Source organism: Thalassophryne amazonica, chromosome 1 (assembly GCF_902500255.1).
Source record: "Thalassophryne amazonica chromosome 1, fThaAma1.1, whole genome shotgun sequence".
Taxonomy (NCBI): domain Eukaryota; kingdom Metazoa; phylum Chordata; class Actinopteri; order Batrachoidiformes; family Batrachoididae; genus Thalassophryne; species Thalassophryne amazonica.
Window position 1 is genome coordinate 89,727,722 of NC_047103.1, and position 11,786 is coordinate 89,739,507.

Below are 11,786 nucleotides of genomic sequence, written 5' to 3' on the forward strand. Positions count from 1 at the left end.
ATGCAGCAAAGTCAGGATGAACATAGAGAGCAAAAACTGAAACACTGGGTAAAAAGTTTGGCTTACCATCTAGGAGAGATTGAATGGAGAAGACTCCCTTTAAACTCTGATAAACAATCAAGCAGATGAGTGAGGGCTGGTTGAAAAGCACAGGTGCAGTGATGAGGAGTGAGGAAGTGTGTCTAAACGTATATGTGTAGGAGTGAGGGGCACAGTAAGTTGCCTAGAGTGGAAAAAGTGCTACGAAAGCAACCTTGAGAAGATTCTCAAAACAAAGCCAATAAAAGAACTTGGGGGAGCTTCAGACAGAGTGGACTGAGGATGGAGTCAGTGCATCAAGAACCACCACACACAGACATGTCCAGGATATGAGCCAAAAGTGTTGTATTCATAATGTCATGCCACTCCTGAACCAAAGACAATGTCAGAAGCATCTTACCTGGACTAAGGAGAAAAAGATCTCAAGCATCACTCAGTGGTCCAAAGTTCTCTTTTCAGATGAAAGTAAATTTTGCATTTCATTTGGAAATTAAGATCCCAGAGTCTGGAGGAAGAGTTGAGAGGCCCAGAATCCAAGCTGTTTGAAGTCCAGTGTGACGTTTCCACAGTCACTGATGATTTGTGGTGTTCTGTCATCTGCTGGTGTTGGTTCACTGTATTTTAACAAGTCCAAAGTCAACACAGTCGTCTGTCATGAGATCTTTGAGCTCGCTATGCTTCCATCTGCTGACAAGCTTTATGAAGATACTGATTTCCTTTTCCAGCAGGACTTGGCTCCTGCCCACAGGCTCTTCCAGGTCTCTACAGAAAAGCTATGGGTTACGTCACTCAGGGTTTGTCCATCATTTATGTACAGTCCATAGTTGACACCCTTGGCTGTAACAACTCTAATGTAGCCCACCTGTGGGAAAACAGACTCTAACTCTGTCCAGCACTGACCCTCTGCAGAGTGACTTTAATCTGTAACCTCTGCACAGCTTCATTCATTTCTGATTTATGACATAATTCAAAAAATATGTTTTATGCTTACTATGCAATGGGGTATTTTAAAATAGTAGTAAGAAAATGCATTCAAACTATAAGGGTATAATGTCTGTTCTTCACCTCTGTACATCCAGTGCATATGACATTTCTGTCTTTACTTCCTGTATCATCATGTTGTGTGGAATCTTTTACATTTGCAGATTCCACAGCTCTCCATCCTCTAGAGTCTAGACAATCTATGGATGTTTTACAACTTTTGCAGACACATTTGCACCTGCATACAGTCACTCTAACACACACACTCACTGCTCCACGTGCTCGTAGAAGATGCACGCTCTCGCTGTCAGGATTATTCACGCTGGACCTGATCTCATACACACGGCCTTGCAGCATAAACACAGCATCCCACAGGCCGAGAGTGCGCACACAATCACCCCCTCCTGAGGAAGTCAGGTCAGCTTTTTGCTGCAGCTGTAATTCACTTATCCTTCACTGCTGGAGGCCAAACGGCAACCAGGGAGTAGATTTCTGCTGCATATGTACTTTTTGTAGCCAGCGGCTTGCTGTTCCTTCTCACACACAGGTGAACATTCCCTGTTCTATTCCCCTCATGAGTCTGCTCCCTTGTTGTACGACTGCGAGCTCTATAATTCATCCTCCACTGCCTTTACATGGATTCCCGACACCACAGGTGGCCACGCTGCCATCCCAAATCCTGAGCTAAGGTGATTTCAGATTTCAGACATGTTTCCCTCTGGGTATTTTTTTTTTCCTTACATAAGTAAGGCGAGAGCACCCGTGTTGCCAGATAAAATAAAGGAAACAAGCAGCTATCTTGTTGAAATTACTCCCTCCCTCTAAAAAACAAAAAACAAAAACATTTTGACCTAAAATTTAAAAAAAATTTAGTCTTCTACTTTTAACTCATTATCAACTAGAATGCTGGTTCATGCAGGTTCATGCAAATTAATATACAAATAATGAATGTTTATGAGTTCAATGGTACGAATATTTCATGAGGTGAAAGCTGGAACATACCATTCAACGAGGCGAAGCCGAGTTGGGACGTTGTGTAAAATGTAAATAAAACAGAATACAATGATTTGCAAATCCTCTTCAACATGTATTCAATTGAATACACCACAAGACAAGATATTTAATGTTCAAACTAATAAACTTTAACACTTCAGAAAACCATTGTCAGTTAACACAGTTCGTCGCTACATCTACAAGTGCAAGTTAAACTCTACCATGCAAAGTGAAAGCCATACATCAACAACATCCAGAAACGCTGCCACCTTCTCTGGGCCCAAGATCATTTGAAATGGACAGAAGCAAAGTCGAAAAGTGTGCTGTGGTCTGATGAGTCCACATTTCAAATTGTTTTTGGAAATCATGGACATCATGTCCTCCGGACATTAGAGGAAAAAGACCACCCAGATTGTTACCAGCGCAAAGTGCAAAAGATTTTGATTGATTGATTTGTTTATTTAGAACAAAATAAAACACATAAAATTAAAATAAAACAGAGAGGGAGAGAGAAAAAAATACAATATAAATAAAGTGCAAGAGAGTGGTGGAAGCCAAAAGGCTTATAAAGAATCCACTCCCAAACAAAGCAAACATAACAGAATACAAAGGAATTACACCATTTTTTTTTTTCTAGATTAAAACAAATCATTGTAAATACTCCTGCAGGATCTTCGCTTATAGACCACTTTTATATGTATATAAAGTGATAGATTCTCAAGATATACATTATCATTCCAAGATTTAACGCCATGATATCTGATGTGATGCTGATAACGAGTCGCTCTATGCAAAGGTAAATGCAAATGTGCAGCCTGCCTGGTCGGATAATTATGAATTTGATGGTTATGCACAAAATAATATTTAATGAAGGAAGGCTAAGAGCTCTGAAAACAAACGTACAAGTCAAGAAAATATTTATATGGGAAATATTTAAGAGCTGCAATTTAAAAAACAGAGGTGCACTTGGAGCACAAGGTTTTGAACGAGTAGCTATTCAAGCAAATTTTTTCTGTTGAAGAAATATTTTGTTTATATAGGTTGCAAAGGTACTTCCCCATACAATATTACAATAACTTAATAATGGATAAACTAAACTATAATATAATGTTAAAAGACATTTGTGATGTATTAAATATCTTATTTTGTGTTGTGAAAGTGTTGGAACACGGACCCACAACAGGGGGCGCAATGAACGGACAATGGAGAAAGTAAATAACAAGTTTTACTGTTGTGAAAATGCACAACCAATACAACAATTGACAATTTGGGTTTACACCGAATTCCACTGGTGTCGTGTGGGCAGGCTCGAAGGTAGGAGACGTCCGTCCAAGTCGAGCCGGAACCACCCAGATTTCCCCTGCCACCGAACCCTGGAAATACTGGAACCGCCAAGTCCCGAATTCCCAGGTGGCCACTGCCTCCGCTCGTCGGATCCGGTACTGCTGGCAAGAGAACAAACACACAGGTGTGGATGCGGCTGCACCCAGTACACAGAGAGGGAAGAAGCTGACTCCACCTCACGTCAATACTGCAGAAAGGTGAGTACTTCTCCAAGCAATTTAGCTCACAATAATCAGCTGTCCTGCAAAGGTTTAACAAATCTTTTAGCCAGTTACTCAGAATATTAATGCAGAGAACGTTACCTTTAACGTAAGGCGATATCTCGGCACTGAGGTGGAGACGCCGTCCTCCTGATATACCTCTGTGCTGAGTGGAACAGCTGAGTCTGGTGATGGGTGACAGCTGTCACCCCGGCTACTCCCATTAGGCGGCAGCGCCCTCTGGTGCCTGGAGCCCGCACTCCAGGCAGGGCGCCCTATGGTGGTGGTGGGCCAGCAGTACCCTCCTCTTCAGCGGCCCACACAACAGGACCCCCCCTCAACGGGTGCCTCCTGGCGCACGACCGGGCTTGTCCGGATGGCGATGGTAGAAGTCGGCCAGGAGGGGCCGGGTCCAGGATGAAGCCCTTCTTCACCAGGAGCGCTCCTCGGGTCCGTACCCCTCCAGTCCACCAGATACTGAAAACCCCGGCCCATCCGACGGACATCAAGGAGCCGGCGGACTGTCCAAGCCGGTGCTCCGTCGATGATCCGGGCAGGAGGTGGCGCCGGACCCGGGGTGCAGAGGGGTGAGGTGTGAAGAGGCTTGATCCGGGAAACATGAAAAACTGGATGGATCCGCAGTGAGGCCGGAAGCTGGAGCCTCACTGCGGCGGGGTTGATGACCTTGAGGATCTTATAAGGTCCGATGTACCGTTCTTGTAGTTTTGGTGAGTCAACCTGTAGAGGAATGTCCTTGGTGGACAACCAGACCTCCTGCCCAGGACGATACTTGGGAGCCGGGGCTCGCCGCCGGTCTGCATGTTTCTTCGCCCTCGTCCGGGCCTGCAACAAGGCAGAGCGGGCGGCCCGCCACACCCGACGGCACTTCCGTAGGTGGGCCTGGACCGAGGGCACACCGACCTCTCCCTCAACCACCGGAAACAAGGGGGGCTGATACCCCAAGCACACCTCAACGGGGAGAGGCCGGTGGCTGATGACACTTGGCTGTTGTGGGCGTACTCGATCCAGGCCAGGTGGGTACTCCAGGCCGTCGGGTGCGCGGCTGTCACACAGCGAAGTGTCTGCTCCAGCTCCTGATTCGCCCGCTCTGCCTGCCCGTTGGTCTGGGGGTGGTACCCAGACGAGAGGCTGACCGTGGCCCCCAGTTCCCGGACAGAAGCTCCTCCAGACATGTGAGGTGAACTGGGGACCGCGATCGGAGACGATGTCTGATGGTATGCCATGCAGACGGACGACGTGGTGGACCAGGAGGTCCGCTGTCTCCTGGGCCGTTGGGAGCTTCGGGGAGGGCCACGAAGTGGGCCGCCTTGGAGAAACGGTCCACTATCGTGAACACGACAGTGTTTCCCTGGGACGGCGGGAGACCCGTGACGAAGTCCAGACCGATGTGGGACCAGGGGGCGATGAGGCCACGGGCAGTGGCTGTAGCTGCCCTGAGGTCTTTCTGTGATCGGCCTTGCCCATGGCCGCAGGTGGTACAGGCCTGGACGTAGTCCCGGACGTCGGCCTCCAGGGATGCCCCCCAGAGCGTTGCCGGACGACTGTCACGGTCCTTCGCACCCCTGGGTGACAGGAGAGCTTCGAACCATGACAGAAGTCCAGGACTGCAGCCCTAGCCTCTGGTGGGACGTTATAGTTGTCCTTTGTCCGTTTCCGGGATACGGGACACGGGTCAGGGCCTCCCGGACGGTCTTCTCCACGTCCCAGGTGAGGGCGGCACGATAGCGGACTCCGGGATGATGGGATCCGGGGGATCAGACGGTTACGTTTTGACTTCGTCTTTGTGCACACGGGACAATGCATCCGACCTCTGATTCTGGTCCCGGGACGGTAGGTAATCCGGAAGTCAAACGGCCAAAGAACAGTGACCAGGGCTTGCCTGGGGTTCAGCGCTGGCGGTCCTGATGTACTCCAGGTCGATGGTCAGTGAAAACCGTGAATGGCACGGCTGTCCCTCAACAGATGTCTCCCACTCTCGGGGCCTCTTTCACAGCAAGGAGTTCCTGATTGGCCGAGTCAAGTTCCGTTCAGCGGGGGTCAACCTGCGAGAAAAATAGGCCACCACGGGTGAAGGACCTTATCGGTCTTCCCGCTCTGGGAGAGCACCGCTCCTATCCCTGAGTCCGAGGCATCCACTTCAACACTAACTGGCGGCTAGGATCGGGCTGCACCAGAACTGGTTGCAGACGAGAAGCGCCGTTTCAACTCCTTGAACGCGGCTTCGCACCGATCCGACAGGTGAAGGGAACTTTTGGTGAGGTCAGGGCTGTCAGGGGGCTAACTACCTGACTATAGCCCTTAATGAACCTCCTATAGAAATTAGCAAAACCGAGGAACTGTTGCAGCTTCCTACGGCCTTGTGGGTTGGGGCCAATCTCTCACCGGCGCAACCTTGGCCGGATCAGGGGCGACGGAGTTAGAGGAGATGATAAACCCCAAGAAGGACAAAGAAGTGCGGTGGAATTCACACTTCTCGCCCTTCACAAACAGGCGGTTCTCCAACAACCGCTGCAGAACCTGACGGACATGCCGGACATGAGTCTCAGGATCCGGGGAAAAGATGAGTATATCATCCAGATACACGAAGACGAACCGGTGCAGGAAGTCCCGCAGGACATCGTTTACCAACGCTTGGAAGGTCCGCGGGAGCATTAGTGAGACCGAACGGCATGACCAGGTACTCAAATGGCCCAACGGGGGTGTTAAATGCCGTCTTCCATTCGTCTCCCTCCGGATCCGAACCAAATGATAGCATTCCTAAGATCAAGTTTGGTGAAGATATTGGCTCCATGCAAGGGGTGAACACCGAATCCAACAGGGGCAACGGGTATCGATTGCGAACCGTGATTTCGTTCAACCCCCTGTAATCAATGCATGGACGAAGCCCGCCATCCTTTTTACCCACAAAAAAGAAACCAGCACCCTCGGAGAGGTGGAATTCTGATCAACCCGGCAGCTAATGAGTCCCGGATGTAGGTCTCCATTGATTCACGCTCCGGCCGTGAGAGGTTGTACAGCCTACTGGACGGAAACTCACTGCCTGGAACCAAATCAATGGCACAATCATACGGGCGGTGGGGAGGGAAGCGTGAGAGCCAGATCCTTGCTGAACACGTCAGCGAGGTCATGGTACTCCGCCAGCACCGCCTTCAGATTGGGCGGGACTCGGACCTCCTCCTTTAGCTTGGGAAGCCGGTAGGACCGAGGAACCTAGACCACTCCCGATGGCAGGTTTCGCTCCACTGAACCACTACCCGGACGGCCAATCGATCCGGGGATTGTGCTTTAGCATCCATGGAAACCCCAAAACCACATGGGAGGTGGCCCTGAGTCACAAAGAACTCGATCACCTCCCGGTGGTACCTGACACCACCCAGAGTTACTGGAGGTGTCTTATGTGGGATTGGTGGGAAGTAGGGAGCCATCTAGGCGCCGAACCTGCACAGGCGAGGTAAGAGCCACCAGAGGGAGCCCTATCTCCCTGGCCCATCTACTGTCAAGCAGATTCCCCTCAGAGCCGTGTCCACCAGTGCTGGGGCCTTCAGGGTCGAATCCTCAAACAGGATCGTGACTGGGAGTCGTGTAGCAATGTGGGTGTGTCCCACGTGAATATTTTGGCCCACCCTGGCCCAGTCTCTAGGGGCGGGCGTTGGAGTTTTAACCGCTCGGGGCAGTCGTTTGCGAAATGCTCACTCGAGCCACAAACATAACAAGCTCCGTGGGCCCGCCTCCTTTGTGCTCCAGGTGCCCTAAATGTTGCCCTGCTTGTGTCCATAGCTTTGTCAGCAGGGGGAGCCATAGGCGCACGGAGGCGCAGGAACAGAGGAGCGTGGGGAGGGCGGAGCTCGATCGGACCCGGAAGGGAAAGGGACGACCGCGTGCCTGGCCACGCCCTTCGCCTCGTTCCCGACGGCGTTCTTCTAACCGGTTGTCGAGTCGTATAACTAGATCGATGAGCCCATCTAAATCCCGCGGTTCGTCCTTAGCCACCAGGTGCTCTTTTAGGACCAGTGACAGTCCGTTTACAAAGGCAGCGCGGAGGGCAGTGCTATTCCAGCCGGATCTCGCCGCCGCGATGCGGAAGGCGACTGCATAGGCAGCTGCGCTCCGACGCCCTGTCTTATTGACAGTAGTGCGGTTGAAGCGGACTCTCCTCTATTGGGATGATCGAACACCGTTCTGAGCTCCCGTACAAACCCATCGTATGTGTGAAGGAGCCGTGAGTTCTGCTCCCAGAGCGCTGTAGCCCAAGCGCGTGCCTCCCCGCGAAGCAGATTTATCACATAAGCTACTTTGCTAGCATCAGTCGTGTACATCACGGGACGCTGTGCGAAGACGAGCGAACACTGCATCAGAAAGTCCGCGCACGTCTCCACACAGCCTCCGTACGGCTCTGGAGGGCTTATGTATGCTTCTGGGGACGGAGGAAGGGACCGTTGAACGACCAGTGGAACGTCACTTTCGCGCGCAGGGTCCTCGGGAGGGAGAGCCGCAGCGGCGCCCAAAGGGCGCGCCTCCACTTGTGCGGCGAGAGCCTCCATCCTGCGGTTCAGGAGAACGTGCTGCTCGGTCATTAAGTCGATCCGAGAGGTGAAAGCGGTGAGAATCCGCTGCAACTCACCGATTACCCCTCCCGAAGCCTCCGCCGCGCCTTGGTCTTCCATTGGCCGTTCAACAGCCGGTTGACGCCCCTCGGGGTCCATGACGCTGGCCGAGATATCCTGTTGTGAAAGTGTACAACCAATACAACAATTGACAATTTGGGTTTACACCGAATTCCACTGGTGTCGTGTGGGCAGGCTCAAAGGTAGGAGACGTCCGTCCAAGTCGAGCCGGAACCACCCAGATTTCCCCTGCCACCGAACCCTGGAAATACTGGAACCGCCAAGTCCCGAATTCCCAGGTGGCCACTGCCTCCGCTCGTCGGATCCGGTACTGCTGGCAAGAGAACAAACACACAGGTGTGGATGCGGCTGCACCCAGTACACAGAGAGGGAAGAAGCTGACTCCACCTCACGTCAATACTGCAGAAAGGTGAGTACTTCTCCAAGCAATTTAGCTCACAATAATCAGCTGTCCTGCAAAGGTTTAACAAATCTTTTAGCCAGTTACTCAGAATATTAATGCAGAGAACGTTACCTTTAACGTAAGGCGATATCTCGGCACTGAGGTGGAGACGCCGTCCTCCTGATATACCTCTGTGCTGAGTGGAACAGCTGAGTCTGGTGATGGGTGACAGCTGTCACCCCGGCTACTCCCATTAGGCGGCAGCGCCCTCTGGTGCCTGGAGCCCGCACTCCAGGCAGGGCGCCCTCTGGTGGTGGTGGGCCAGCAGTACCTCCTCTTCAGCGGCCCACACAACATTTTGCTTATGATTCCTACTGACTTGGTTATTTTTTACAAACATAATCAATATGTTCTCTCCAAGACAGTTTCTCATCTACCCACACACCCAAAAAACATATAGATGAGACCCTTGATATTATTTCATTATCAATGCAAATTTTCATTACACCATGATTACATTTTTATTGCCAGCAAATAACATAAAATTAGACTTTTTATATTTAATGATAATCTACTGGCTTTGAACCAGGTTGAATAATTACAAAGATCATCATTTAAAGTACTAACCAAACTATCAATATCTTTGCTGGAAATAAAAAGAGTAGTATCATCAGCGAACAACAAAGGGAATGTAGTAGTGGCATTTTTGCATTAGGGGCCCGTGGGGCTCGGCCCCACCAGATATCGCTGTTGTGCAAAGGATAATTATCCTCATCACAATTATGTTGTTCAGCAAAACTTCAAGTAACAAACTGAATTTGGTTCGCCAAATAAAAGATTTGAAGATTGAAGATTTCATTTGCAGAGTGTATTTCTTCTCTAGACTTCTTTGTAATGTTGTTCTGTATGGATTTGTCTCTGCTGCTCACCTGTTTCCGCTCAGTGGGGCACGGCAAGAGAAGGCCATGCCTGCAGCGCTCTGAAATGGACACGTTGCATGTGTATGCACGTGCTTCACGCACACGTCAGTTTGGCCAGTGGGGCCTGACAGCCAGGGCCCCGCATGCTTTCCTATTGGTTGATTTGGTGTGAGGGCGGGTACTGGGCATTGCTAACTTGTCAATTAACTAGTTTGCTGTTTAGAAAAACAATGAACCAAGTAGATTATTTAGTGGCTGTGCGATTTGGTACTCTACCGATTGAACATAAATTAGAGATTAAACGTCTGGGACCCCATAGACCAGAAGATTTCACCCTTTGTCAAGAAGGAAAGGATAAAAATAGATCATTCAACCATGAATGGTTCAAACATAAAAAATGGCTAACGGCTAGCCAATCAAAAAAAGCACTCTTCTGTTTTCCATGCCTTCTTTCTGGAGGGGAAACTGTCTGGACAATGACTGGATTTAAGGACTTGAAACATCTATCAGAAAGGCTCGTAAAACATGAGAGCTGCGCATCACATGTGGATAATGCCATCAAGCTCGGCTTATTAGGTACTACAAATATTGCATCTCAGCTTGACAGTGCATACAGACGTGACATTGAAGAGCACAATTGCCAGACTGAAGAAAACAGGTATGTTCTTGGCAGAATTATAACCTGTTTAAAACTGTGCGGGAAGTGTGAACTTGCCCTGCATGGACATGAGTCTGCCAACTCCTTAAACCCCGGCATTTTCAGGTGTATTTTGAGACGATGTGTGAGGGAGACTCCAGGCTCAGAGGACACTACAATTCTCAACCTTATTTTAAGGGCACTTCAGCAATAATCCAGAATGAACTTTTGGATTGCATGTACAGTGTTTACAAGGATGAGGTTACTCAATAGTTGGTAGACGCACCTTTAGTTGCTGTGCAGGCAGATGAGACCACTGACATCTCCTGCAAATCACAGACGGTCATAGTGCTGCGCTACATGGTCAACAACACAGTGACAGAGAGGTTTTGGGAGTTTATTGAGGTAAAGGACAAAATGGCTGCTGGTCTGTCAGCTGCTATAATGTCATCTCTTGAGCCCCTGAACCTGGGAAACAAGCTCATAGTGCAAACATATGACGGTGCAGCAGTAATGAGTGGAGGTGTGTGCGGAGTTCAGACTCTTGTCAAGGTGCGCTATCCAAATGCGCATTTTGTGCGCTGTTACGCACACCAATTAAACCTGACACTCCAACAAACCTGCTCAGCAAGAATTTCCAAGCTGAAAGTGTTTTTTTCTGATCTGTCAGCATTCGCAGTGTTTTTCTCTAACTCACCAAAGAGAACAGCTGCTCTTGACGCAACATCGGAGAGGCGCATCCCGAGATCTCCAGCCACGCCGTGGAATTTCAAAAGCAGAACAGTCAATGCTGTGTGGGAATGCCGCCAGGAGATAGAGTGTTTGGACAACATGCACACACAAGAGGGATGGTACAGGGTGATCATCAGCGAGGCCTATGGCCTGTCCATGCACCTGTAGGACCCAAAGTTGCTACACTTCTTGCAGTTTTTTTTTCTGAGCTCATGCCAGAAGTGGACATTTTGTACACTGTGGTGCAAAAGAGGGAAATCGACGCAGCCGGCATCAACCAGGTGATGGGTACTTTTAAGAAGAACGTGGGACGTCTCAGGGAATGAGCTGATGTGATTGTGCAAGAAAGTGTAGCAGACGGAAATAAAAGGAGGAAAACTGACACAAGCTACAGTCATGACAGAGGCCTGCGATGCTTTCTATTGAAATGGATTCATCCATGGACTGTCAGATTTTAACAGCAAGGTCATTGAGAAGTTCGCCACCATGAAGGACCGCCGAGCTTCATTCCTCTTCAAAAACTGAACCATGGTGACTCTTATTTATTTTTATTCTTAACTATGACATATTGACTGCTGTGCTGTGTTTAGGCATTGGTTTAAGCATGAGAGTTTGACGCACAAGTGTCAGAGGGTGACTTAATTGTTTATATATAACATGTTGTACAATTGTAGCGGAGTTGGAGTAATGGGTTGCTGGTGTGTGTGGGTGTGTTAGAGGACGCATAACCTCAAGCATGCTCCCCAAAGGAGCTGATCACCTGTCTGTGGTGCTGAAATGCTTTCTGACTGACTGATTTATTGATTGTTATGTATTGGCTGTGGGCTGTTTACGCAGTGGTTTCTTCATTGTTTTGTTATATCACATTGTTGTTTCAATATTAAGTATTTAATCTTGGGAAAGTTTTAACAC

At 49.3% G+C, this 11,786-nt stretch overlaps 1 long non-coding RNA gene across 1 annotated transcript; it reads left to right on the forward strand.

The window, feature by feature from the left end:
- Positions 1-9,557: 9,557 nt before the first annotated feature.
- On the forward strand, positions 9,558-10,052 carry LOC117512359. The gene is made up of 2 exons (XR_004561285.1): positions 9,558-9,715; positions 9,746-10,052. It is a non-coding gene; the product is annotated as an uncharacterized LOC117512359 (long non-coding RNA).
- Positions 10,053-11,786: the final 1,734 nt, after the last annotated feature.